The sequence below is a fragment of the Mastomys coucha genome, unplaced genomic scaffold (assembly GCF_008632895.1).
Source record: "Mastomys coucha isolate ucsf_1 unplaced genomic scaffold, UCSF_Mcou_1 pScaffold9, whole genome shotgun sequence".
In the NCBI taxonomy this organism is placed as follows: domain Eukaryota; kingdom Metazoa; phylum Chordata; class Mammalia; order Rodentia; family Muridae; genus Mastomys; species Mastomys coucha.
The window spans coordinates 2,933,782-2,946,435 of NW_022196915.1; the positions used below are offsets into that span (position 1 = coordinate 2,933,782).

At 40.2% G+C, this 12,654-nt stretch overlaps 1 protein-coding gene across 3 annotated transcripts in view; it reads right to left on the reverse strand.

The window, feature by feature from the left end:
- The window catches only part of Rarb (retinoic acid receptor beta), a 632,162-nt gene that overhangs the window by 408,356 nt on the left and 211,152 nt on the right, over positions 1–12,654 (reverse strand). The window lies entirely within an intron of this gene.

Consider the following 12,654-nt stretch of genomic DNA (forward strand, 5'->3'; position numbering starts at 1 on the left):
GACGTAACCATGGAGTTCATCTTTCTACAGATGGAATTACTGTAGTCTACAGAAACATCAGGAAAGCAAACTTGGGCCATGAACTTTATGCAGAGCAGTTCTCCCCCCTATTTTGTAACAAGGTCCAAGAAAAGTTTCTTACTCAGGAAAAGATGGGTCTTTCACAGAACTTCTCCCACCTCCCTCTTCTAGAAGTTACTGAGTTATACCAGTTGAAACATCAGGACAGTGTTTATACAGGGAGTCTGGAAGGCATCTTAATGCATCCCAATGAGATTTATGATGTAGCCAGTAAGACAGAATTTTCAAGGTGGACTTGGGAGGTCAGGCTTCTCTGGGAAGTTTCCACAGTTCCCTGGGCATCCTAAGAACCGTGTTCAATATGAACGTATCCCTTGTTTGGATGGAAAAAAGAATCATATAAATTTAAGGCATTATATGCCAATTAATTCAACAAAATGTCAAACTGTCTGGAAAGGGCCTTAGAAAGGTTTACTCCCTGTCACTGAGGACTGAGATGGGCAGGAGAGCCTGTGAAAATGAGACTTTTCTCCAACTTCTGCCTACTGTGAATAAATCAATGGAAATTTTAAGTCCTCTCAATACTGGGAGGTTTATTTCATAAGCAGGCAAGTAATTGCCTCTCCCCAGACATTGGCCTCCTTTTTCCCAGTTCAGCCTGATCACTAGCTGTCTGTTCCCCTCTCCCTTCAAGTTCTCTGCCCTCATTGTTGCCCTTTTCTTCACTTAGTTGTGGAGAAAAGGTGTGCCTGACAATTATTTCCTATGTCTCCACTTCTAAGAGTCATGATGAGTGTGCAGATCCTTGAATTTGAGGATTTAGTCTTCCTGTGCTGTGCTAGCGTTAGGGAAATTGTGTATATGCTCTAGGGATGAAGGCAATCTCTACCTTTTTTATAAAGTTTATGGCCCTGGTGTCCCTTTAAAGGGCTTACGTGGCTGATTGATAGGCTCATTTCTGATACTAACCATAACGAATTGGCCCTACTGAAGATAAGCTGTTCCTCCCCTGAGCATTGCAGAGGCACAGGCAGACACCGTTATGGATGCCACCACTGTTATGAATGGGGCATCTTTCCTGAATTAGATTCATCTTGCAGCAGGCAGGTGCACAACACCAGGGGACTGTACCATGGAACATGGGAGCTCTGTTAAGTCCTTCTGCTTATTAGAGTCTATGATGTCTATGGATTAAAGCATCATCAGGAAACAGAAGAAAGTAGTAACTAGCACCACATTTCCTAGCTTCTCTTAGTTTTTTATTGGTGTTACTAAGATGCTAATAAAATCACAAAATACCTAATTTAAGCCTTGTCATTAAACTAGGCATGCCCCCCGTTATTGCCCCTTAAATCTCTGTTCTCTTCTTTCTACCTCTATCTATCATTTTCTTCTTAAGCTGTTGCTCAAAGCATCTTCAGGAGAAACCATGGTGAGTACTGGTTTCATCTTATTTCTTCAAGCTTTATATTCTACATACTCTGTCTGGGTCAAAGAACATTTGGATCCTTGTGGGAGGAGAGAAGAGTAAAGAAAAGAGGGATTGTGAAATAGGGGAAGAAGAAGGTGTCATCCTTTGGGTGAGCAGGGACATATTTTATAAACACTGAACTTTAATTCTTCACTGCTTGATTTCCTGGAACAAAGGTAGTTAATTTGTCCACAACCAAAGAACTGTAATGTAGAGAAAAGCAGAGAGTAGCTGATGTGGTCCTGCCTAGTCAAAACAGAAACACAGCAAAGGGAGAAAGTGTAGAAAGTTATAGTTCTGAGGATGTAGGAAAAGCAGGATGGAGAAAAATGTCAGGTCAAATATTTTCTCAACATGTTTTATGACCATGATACAAAACCTGGGCAGGGCACAACATCACTTGTATGTAAGGAGGCCACATTTCAAGTTATGGCAACATTAGAACTATCCCTCCAATAATTATCTTTAAATGGTATAATACAAGCCTAGAGGAACTGCCAGCCTCAGCATCCATACCTACCCATTTTTTTTTTCCTTTTTCACATCATGCAAGAGCCCTTGTCTATCTGACTCTGGACTACTTTGTTCACACTGAATAAAAGGTTGTGGTCTTATTGTGATTTCTGTGACCTGCATTCTCCAGTTTCCCCAACTCCTGTTATTATTTCTTTTCTTTCTCTCTTGTAAATCCATCTTCTGTTGTGAACAATGACTGTGATTTCTTTGAGCTTTGATCCTTTATCACTTCTCTTTACTGGACTTGCATAGCATTTTTAATACTCCCCTAACACTAAACCAGATCTCATTTCAAAGCAAGGTGAGCCTCCCAGGGAACTTCTTTAATGATGTCTGTGTGTCCCAGTTAGAACCCACATGCATTCCTGAGTTCATATGCATGTTCAGGGTTTATCTGCCTGGTATATGATAAGTGCTCACATTGGGAGCTGTGGGGAAAGACAATCCACTCCACTTCTCGGGCAGGAGTATTGGGTGTCCCAACACGGAGCTGAGTAAGGCAGGCTCAGCAACTGAAACAAGTTGTTAGATGAGCTTCTGTTAATTATGAGAGAGTGAAATGAAGACACAGGGTCATCTGTCTCTTGGAGTACATAGGGACTGTTTCCTGAACCCCTGTGGGCACCAAGATCTGTGAATATTCAAGCTCCTCTAGAAAATGGTAGAGTCTTTGTATATAGCCAATACAATGTGTTTCCCTTGTACCCTCAAGCTGCTCTGGATACTTATAACTCCCAATATAGTGAGCTGACTGTATGAAGAACTGTTAGAATAGTGCAAAGGAAATGATGGCAAGAAATAAATCTACAAACATCTATATAATTATAAACTTTCATTCTATGGTTGGGTGATATAGATGTTCAGTCTATGGGAGTGGGTACAGGGAGTGGGGACACTAACTATACATGAGAATTATCAAAGATAAATTTTTTTGTACAATCAGAATTTTCTATATATAAATAAATTACATTTGCAATTTAGAAGCCTCAAAAATTAAATTTCTTTGAAATCTGCTTTAGATATTACTAGAACAAGAGACACACGGTATGTGTTTGTGTATGTGCATCATGCATGTTTAATGATGAAAGAGTCTGTATATATATCTGTGTGCTTGTCTGTGTTTGAGAGTATATTGTACATGGGACTTTGTACATGTCAATATCTCTCTATCTCTCTAATTTTCTCTCTCTCACTCTGTGTGTGTGTATGTGTGTGAGTGTGTACTTGTGTATGACTCCAGTCAGAGTAATAAGATACAAAAAGGGAGCATTATTTACTGATAAGAATTTTGTAAGTTGAAATATCTGGAGTTAGAACATATTTATTTTTCAATAAACATATTGCCCAGTTCAATAAATAGTTGCCCAAATTATTTTTCCAAGTGACTCTTTAGGAAGAATAGGAGAAAAGAAATTACTTAAATAGCCTGTCACTTTTGATTTTCAAGTATTAAAACCAGAAAACTATTTCCAGCTAATAAATTGCTAGAAACGTGCACGGTCTTGCATCCTAACTCCGTATGCGGTTTGTGATGAGTACCAGACACTGACATCTCAGTCAACTCACTGAAGTCATCAGTAGAAACAGTCTTTACGAAAACGAAAACCGAGCATCACACAGGAGGCATTGGAAGCATGCTTATCAAAGGCAATTTATTCCCTGACTGTCTCAGAAAACAACAAGGAAATTATGTTTCTCACATTAAAATGAAAAGGCAACAGTTTTTAAGTATCCAAGGATGAAGGGAACCTTAGGTCATTCAGAAAAAAACCTGTTTATTTTGTAAGCTGGCTCTGTCTGGCTTCCTCTCGATTACACTTGGTGTGTAAAAGGAGATATTTATGCTCTAGTGAATTGATTATAGGGAGCAGTGGTGCCAATTTCATTACAAAAATATTTCCATTTTCATTGAGTAAAGGAATGATTCAGCAGAGCCACCTCAGATACCATCAGATCGTTAGAAATCTCAGGGAATGGCAGATAAAATGGCTTCCCTCTCCAGCGGTAACCAGTCAGTGGCCAGCTGCCAGGACTTAGTTCTTGTGTGAGTTTCTGACATAATTTTTTCTGTATATGGCTTGGGGAGAGAGCTTGACATTGTCTAGCTTGACATGACCAGCCTGAAGCAGAATATACATCCCTTGGAGGCTGTCTGCCATGATATATACATTCTGAGTATGCCTGGAGAGCAAGCTCCACATTCTCCCTTCTTGCTGTCAGGACAGGATAGTGTACACAAGAGCGGAGACGTTACTGCAATCCACAGCACATCTACCAAAAACCCTTCAGTGGAACTGAATTTGTCTAACGCAGGGGTCCAAACCACAGTTGGTGCTGTGACACATGCAAACACACACTGACGTCACTGCATTAGGTCAACATTTTCCAAATAACAAACTGTCTTCAATTAAAATTGTATTACATTTTACTTATTGTGTGTGTGTGTGTGTAGGGGGGGTTGTGGCACTGAGAGTGTGTGGAGGTCAGAGGTCATTACGCAGGAGTTGGTTGTTGGTTCTCTCCTTCCATTATGAGGGTCTCCAGGATTTAACACAGGTCATCAGGCTTGGAGGCAAACATATCTACATACTGAACCATCCTGTAAGCCCTGAGCCTTCTTTTCAGATCGTCCAGCATAGTTACAAACTCAGGAAACAGATTTTAATACAAATACTTTAGTTAAATTTGATGTAGAGAGGGAGGTTCTGGCAGGCCAGAAGTTCTTAGACTCTAAAGGGAACTTTTAACACCTAAAGTAATTTTCAAAAAGGTCTCAGAGTAATATAGGAATGACTAGAGAAACTAAAAAGACCAAAGTTCAAACATGATCATGAAAATCACATGTTCTTAACTTGCCCTAGCTAAGTACACAGATTCATCTATGACAACAGTTGGTTTAAACTTGCACCATTCTCATAGGGGACAGGCTCATCCTTGTATATGACAGCCTAGGTGGAGACACAGTCCAGTAGGCTAGGTTGTCAGACCCACAGTGCACTGGTTTTGGGTGCCATTAGTACAGCCACATGTCCTGCAGGATAAAAAAGGAGCAAGCCATGCACTATCTAGCACCTGGATCTTACCATCCTTCCCAAAGATACAATTTAAGGAAACAACCCTTTGAGCGAGTGACACTAACATGTAGCAGTCCAGCCTCTGGTCTTTGCTCCCCACCTACTTTTTTTTTAATTTATTTATTTTTATTAGATATTTTCTTTATTTACATGTAAATTTCTCCATTCCCAGTTTCCCCTCCAAAAAACAAAGAAACAAACAAAAACAACAAAAACAAACCCCTGTTGCCTCTCCCCTCCCCATGCCTGCCACCCCACCCTCTCCCACTTATTGGCCCTGGCATTCCTCTACACTGGGGCACAGAACCTTCACAGGGCCGAGGTCCTCTCCTCCTATTGATGATCGAATTTGCAATCCTCTACTATACACATGCTGCCTGAACAATCAGACCCCTCCATGTGCAGTTCTTGGTTGGTGGTTGAGACCCTGGGAGCTCTGAGGGTACTAGTTAGTTCATATTGTTGTTCGTCCTAAGGGGCTGCAAAACCCGCAGCTCCATTGGTCCTTTCTCTAATTCCTTCACTGGGGACCCTGTACTCAGTTCAATGGATGGCTGTGAGCCTCTACATCTGTGTTAGTCAGATACTGTCAGAGCCTCTCAGGAGATAGCTATATTTAGGCTGGCTTGTCCTTCCTTCAGTGTCTGCTCCATAGTTAATCTCTGCAACTCCTTCCGTGGGTATTTAGTTCCCCCTTTTAAGAAGGAATGAAATGTCCACCTTTTGGTCTTCCTTCTTCTTGAGTCCTTGTGGTTTGGCTCCCCACCTACTTTTACAACTCTGTGCAAGCTGCCTCCGTTCATATATCCATCCCCATCTGAGCAAGTAACTGCAGGGACCACAACCCATACTCGCTGACATTCTGATGAGTTTCCCATGAACACTAAGTGTGGGCCCGTTATTTTGGATAATCTATAATTGAATGTGAAAAAGAAGTCTAAAAAATGCTGCTTTTGATTGCTGATGCCATGGACATTGGCAAGAATATTGAAGCTGTACATCAAGAAGATATTTTGGGAATAAAGTCAGCCTAAGAATAAAATAGAGCTCTCGTAAAACTGAGAGATCTCTTTTGTATCAAAGTATATTTATGAGATAATATTTCAGGTGAAATGGAGAAAAAATGGAAATCTTTTGCCATTTCAGAGTATTTTGTTGAGATGGCAATCTTATAATGAAATCTACAATTCCAGCTCTTGTATCCTAACGTGGATGCCTGCTTGCTTTAATCTTGGTTATCATTACAACACCATTACAACATCATTACTCATCAAAATTACCGTTTGCATTGATGAGAAGTCAGGCAAAGCTTCTGCCTCCCCTTAGTAGGACCCCTTACTGAGTCTATTGCTGTCACTGGGCAGGAAGGTCATGGCCGCTCACTCACTGAAAAGACTGGCACCTGCTACTCCAATACTCCCCAGGAGCTGACACTCCTCTTTGTGGCTGGGAGCAAGATCATTCCCTTCTTATCTTGGGGCCACATCTAAAAGCAAGACCACGTGGAATGTTCTAACCTCCATGTGCATTCATATCCGTATAGACCCGTTAGCTCAATGACTACTGAGTGCTGTGGTCTTCAGGAGGCTGCTAACAACTCAGCTTCTCGTAGCCCTCTCTGAGCATTAGCTTGGTACCAAGCAACCTCTTCATTGGTTTAGCATCTTTATCTTGGCTTACCTTTAAATTTATTTATTTTTGCTTGTAGCCTTAAAAGGCAGTGGCATAAGTAGTAAGGCTTTGTCACTTGAAATATAAAATTTTGCATGAAATCAAGAGAAAAGAAAACATGACCAAAATACATTGAAACTGTCAAAAAAAATTGGTTAAAATATTACATATGGGCCGGGTGGTGGTGGCACACGCCTTTAATCCCAGCACTTGGGAGGCAGAGGAAGGTGGATTTCTGAGTTCGAGGCCAGAGAGTTCTGGTCTACAGAGTGAGTTCCAGGACAGCCAGGACTACACAGAGAAACCCTGTCTCGAAAAAACAAAAAAAAATTACATATGTATTATAATATATTAAATATAATATGTAAGGTATATAATATACCATATATTATATTATACATATAATATTGTAAATTATACACAATAATGTAATAATAAATAGATTAAAATTAGGGTATAGTATACTATAATAAATATGATATAGCATTTGTTATATTTGAAGTAAAGAAGCCTTAATACTTAGGGTACTGTGTGTGTGTGTGTGTGTGTGTGTGTGTGTGTGTGTGTGTGTGTGTATGTGATAAAACAGCAGCCTATGATGGTAGAGACACAGGGTGCTGGGTGGGACTCTATCTGTAATGGAGAGCAACTGAAGATATGACATCACTACTCTGCCTTTGGAGAACAAAACGGTAACAAAGTAATGCTACTGAGGTCAAGTGCCTTCTGTGAGGACAACTGAGACTTGTGAAAGAGCATAGCCAACCCCACATGACGGAAACACAGGCAGGGGTCATCTTTCCTCCTGGCCTCAGAGAAGACACCTCAGAAATATCCACACAGACACGGATCTTGTGTTCATTTCTGAAAAGTAGAGAAAGTTTGTAAATTCTGAGACATCTATTTAAAAAAACATTAAATTTCCTTGTTTATCCACTTATTTTTATTTTATGCATATGGAGAAAAGAGCATATTATGTGGGGCTCAGGGCCTCCCCTTCCACCATGAGGGTTCTAAAGATGAAACTCAGGTTTTTAAGTTTGACACCCCTACCCACTGAGCCAGCTCACTAGCTCCCCTCTCCTAACTACACTCAATATGGTGTAATACAGAGCATTTTAATTTCCTTCAAAAAGAAACCTAAAATTAAGAGCTGTGCTGACTCACTAGCCTCCATCTCTGACCCCAAGCCAGCTGATTGGTCTGATTCACCTGTGTCTGTCTCCAGCTGATTGGTCTGATTCACCTGTGTCTGTCTCCAGCTCATTGGTCGGATTCACCTCTCTGTCTGTCTCCTCTCATGCACATACTCACATACTCTGGACAGTTCACAGAAATGGGAAAGCTGAAGTTGTAAGATTATTAAAGTCATTGTGCATGTGAGATCTTTTGACTTAGCACCACATTGTGAGTTGTGGGCAGTTTTCATGTGCACCGCTGCTGTCTCCCCTCTGCTGAGTAACTTCACACCTCATGGGAATCTCTCATGTTTATATTTATCAGTTAGACATCTTGGCTCTTTTGTTTGTTTGTTTGTTTTTTGGCCATTACAAGCATCACTGTTATGAATGTTTCTGTTTTGTATTTCTTGAATTATGTCTAGGAGTAGAATTTCTTGATGAGGTGAACTTTAATGAAAAGCCCTGTCTTGAACCTGCACATCAAAGCAATTTTCCAATAAAGCACCATAAAAGTAAAATAGACCTTTGTATCTATCTTCATTAGACTTCTACTCTTTTTTTGTTTATATTTACATGTTTTATTTGAAAAACAAAGAAAAAAGCACCTACCTATATTCAGAATATGCTTTGAAATAATACATACAAAGTTGCTAGCCAACCCAGTCCCATTTCCAAAGCCATACCTGGAGACAGGCATGGTGAGGACTGTTTCACTTTTAATAGAAATCTGATTCTGCTCAGACTGCAGCTCACATTTTCCCATGGGCCTGTCTCAGTATCTCCTGACAGAGCTTGATGAGTCATTGGTTCCTTACCATGAGATATCACTCACTTATGGAACCTACAGTGCTTCCTATAAGAAAGCACATAGAATATCTCGAACACAGATATGATTTTGAGCAATCTCACAGATTTATAGCCATGGTCATTATTTGTAATACTCAACTAGAATAAAATAATCAGCCTTCCAAATATAAAGAATCAACATGTTGAGATTAAATTATGCCCCTGGATTCGTAGAGTCATTTGGTTTACCTACAAGGTTGGATAAGGAGGCTAGCTCTGAATTCATAGGAAGCAAAACAACAGAGACAAACAAGAGGAATCTGTCTGTGTCCAGCCTTAAAAGAGTCAACTGAGCACAGGACAACACCAAACCCAGAAGGAAATGAGCTTAGTCAGCCACAAAATATACATTAAAGTTTGAGTGAATTTAAAAAAAAAAATTTAAAACTGCTGTAGAAATTCTGTCTTAAAATACCAATGTACTGACCCAATTGGTGTATTTAAAGATTACAGAAAAATTAACAAAACAAAACAAAATCCAACATGATTATGGTATCAGAAATTTATAGCTGAACAGCATTACATTAATTTCTCATTTTCTCCCAGTACACGTTACTGCTTTCCTTTGATAGCCTTTGTGTGTACTTATCTCACCAATAAAAAATAATGCAGGAAATGATGAACAAATGAAATTTTATTTTCTCCATGATTAGATTTCCTTTCTCAAAAAGTCTCTATCACTTTACATCACTACAAATTAAACTATAGTGCTTCCTCTATTGCAAAAGTTCCAAGCCCAGCATGCTAGCATATTCTCAGAAAGCCTCCTGAGCACTCCTAGTAAAGCAGAAGCCAGAGGCCTTGTATAAGACCAATGACGCATTGCAATGAACATTTATAAGTGAAGCATTGTGGACAAAAAGCTATACTGTGAATTATACTGTGACACATTACAGCTGCCATGAGGTTTATTTACATCTGTTGAGGGAAGGTTGCAAGGGTGGAGTGTGGGTATGAGGAGAGGGGGAGATGATTGGGGTTGAGGTGCAAGACTTGCTATTTTATAAGAGGCCCTAGCTAAGAAAGGAAACTCAATCTATGTTCTATGACGCCCACAATCCACTATGCACCTACCCCTGATCATCATTTGCAAACAATTTAACTTCTTTTTCTTCTATTTTCAAGCTATAGCTTTCTGTCAATTCGTATAAAGTTTTATTGGTACACTCTGACCCTTTGCTTACATATTTTCTGTAGCTCCTCATGTCTTAGGTTAAAGTCTGCAATGGTGACTACAGGGTCCCTAAAATTAAAACATTAATTGTCACTTTACCAGAATGACCCGTAATTTGTTTAAGCCCATCCATGTGTGTGCTAAGATGCATTCTCTATATAAGATACTCATAAAAGCATGGTTTGTAGAGCATTGTTTTTACAAAATCGGCATAAAGATATTCTATAATTTTTATTTCACTTTTCCCTCACCAATTCTTGGTTCTACACCAATTTTATTATTAAATTTAGCTAATTATCTTGTATCAAATAAATTGAATAAGAATATTTAATGACTTTGAAGGATTAGGCTGGATCAGTCAGCCATAACCATAACTTTTAATTACAGATGGGAGTGTACTGTTATGTAAAGGGAAGTATAAAAATATATATGCTGGATGGTGATGGTGCACAACTTTAACCCTAGCACTCAAGAGGCAGAGTCAGGCATATATCTGAGTATGAGGCCAGCCTGGTTTACAGAGCAAGTCCCAGAACAGCCATCACTATACAGAGAAATCCTGTATCCAAAACAAAACAAAACACAAACATACCCTTCCCCAATACACACACACACACACACACACACACACACAAACACACATTAGTTCTTATGTGTGTGTTTGAAAACACAGGTTGCAGACTGTGTGCAGACTGTGGTGGATTCTTTGCAGTGTTCAATTAGACATGGCTATGGGTGGACTTCGGCTACTTTATGTGTACTTTTTACTTCTCCCCTTCTCTACCTCTTTTTCACCATTTTAACCCTCTAATACTAGATAGGAAAGAAAACTGAATAGAAAGGAAAGGGTGTGATGTTCTTCTTAGACTACTTCTTGCTGATTATGGTCCCTGGGACAAGTTTGATCTTCATTGTCAAAATATCTAATTTCTTCTTCTTCTCTCTTCAATGCACACAACTACTTAACAAACTGCAACCAAAAGTGACCAACAGCAACCAACAACAATCAACCACCTATCAACAACCCACCCTGGACATGATGCAAATCATAGTCCCCTGCTATGGGCATCCTGAAGCAGCCCTATACCCCATACCTGGGATTAAAACAGAAGGATATTCTTATAAAAATTCCGTTTATTTTTTTAAAGAAACCAAAATTCCAAATGTCACAACAGATAGCTTTTATGTTTTTAAAATCATGTTTTTCTTTCCTAAGGAGTTATAGGTCTATTTAAATAGTTTATTTGATCTTGATTTAGCTTTGGTAAGTGGTATCCTCCAATAGATTTGTCCATGTCTTTTAGATTGTGCGATTTTGTAGAGTACAGGTTTTGAAGTATTAACTAATGATTTTTCAATTTTCTTTGGTGTCTGTGGTTATATCCCTCTTTTTATTTCTGATTTTGTTAATTTGGATATTCATCCTTTACCTTTAATTTAGTTTAGATAAAGTGTTTGCCTATGTTGTTATTTCCTTAAAGAACCAACTGTACTGTCCCCGCTGAGCTCAACGGGATTTCTCCGGAGGCAACAGTCCGGCCCGGCCCATCAGGTGTTTGGGACCGGAGACAGTTCCAGGGATCAAAGACAGAACTGGTAGCCCAGAATTCAAAAGGAACTGAACCTTTAATCCGCTTTCCTGCCTGAAGCCCTCACTTGCAGGGGCTTGTTTACAGACTGAAATGTTTTTCCCTGTTCTCACTTCTATGCTAAAAGACATAAGATTGTTTTGCCTTAGGTATAAATATCCCAATTCACTAAGTAAAGATCACGCCTTGATAAGCATCTACTTGGCGTCATTCCTTGTCTCTCCTAACCCGCTTATTTTCACAGAATCTCGACTTCCCCAGTTCGTGAATCACCCACGGTATGAAGTGAAACTGCGGGCCGGTTTCCTTCAGATGGCGCCACACATGGACCGCGAACACGGCAGAATTTGAGGGGCCCTACCGCAGGATACAGAGCTCTGGTTTATTAAAGAAAAGGCGGATCCGGATTGATGTAGTCGTTCTCACGGTAAGATTTGGTTAGAGCTGACCGGGAATACGTGTGAGACTACAGGGAGTGCTAGGCAGAAACTTGGGTATTTGCCCGATACCTTAGAAGCCTAGGGGAAATTTTTGATGGTAGGTCATAAGCATAGGTGCTCAGATTTCTAAATCAGCTTCCCGGAACGTGGGAAAGCTGCTGGAGGCGAAAGGAGTAAGGGTTAGAATTTCCGCATTAAGAGAGCTAGCAGAGTTGGTGGAAGGCTTTTGTCCTTGGGTAGAAGGCATGAGTCATATGAATTTGAAATTGTGGGAAAAGGTAGGAAAAACTCTGGAGAAAAACAAGGTGGATGGATTTCCCCTTCGCCTTTGGGGAATGGTCTTGGATATTTTAAGGGAGAAGGTAAAGACCGAGCAAAAGGGAGTGCATTCAGCTAGGTACATCAGCCTTACGGCATCAGAGCTGACAGGCTATAGCTCACCGGCCCATTCGTATTCTACTGCGGCCGAGACAGGTCAGGATTCCCTGGATTCCAGCTCTACAGACAGCGGACAGCGAGGAGAGTCAAACTTCCTCCCTAAGTAGTCAAACCTCTACTGACTTGGTCGGTACAGTGGCTGAGAAGACTCAACTTTCTGTCAGGACTAAACGTGCTGCACCTCGTTACAGAAGGCAGCGTGTTATGCATAAGTCTGTGCCCTCCCAGACTAG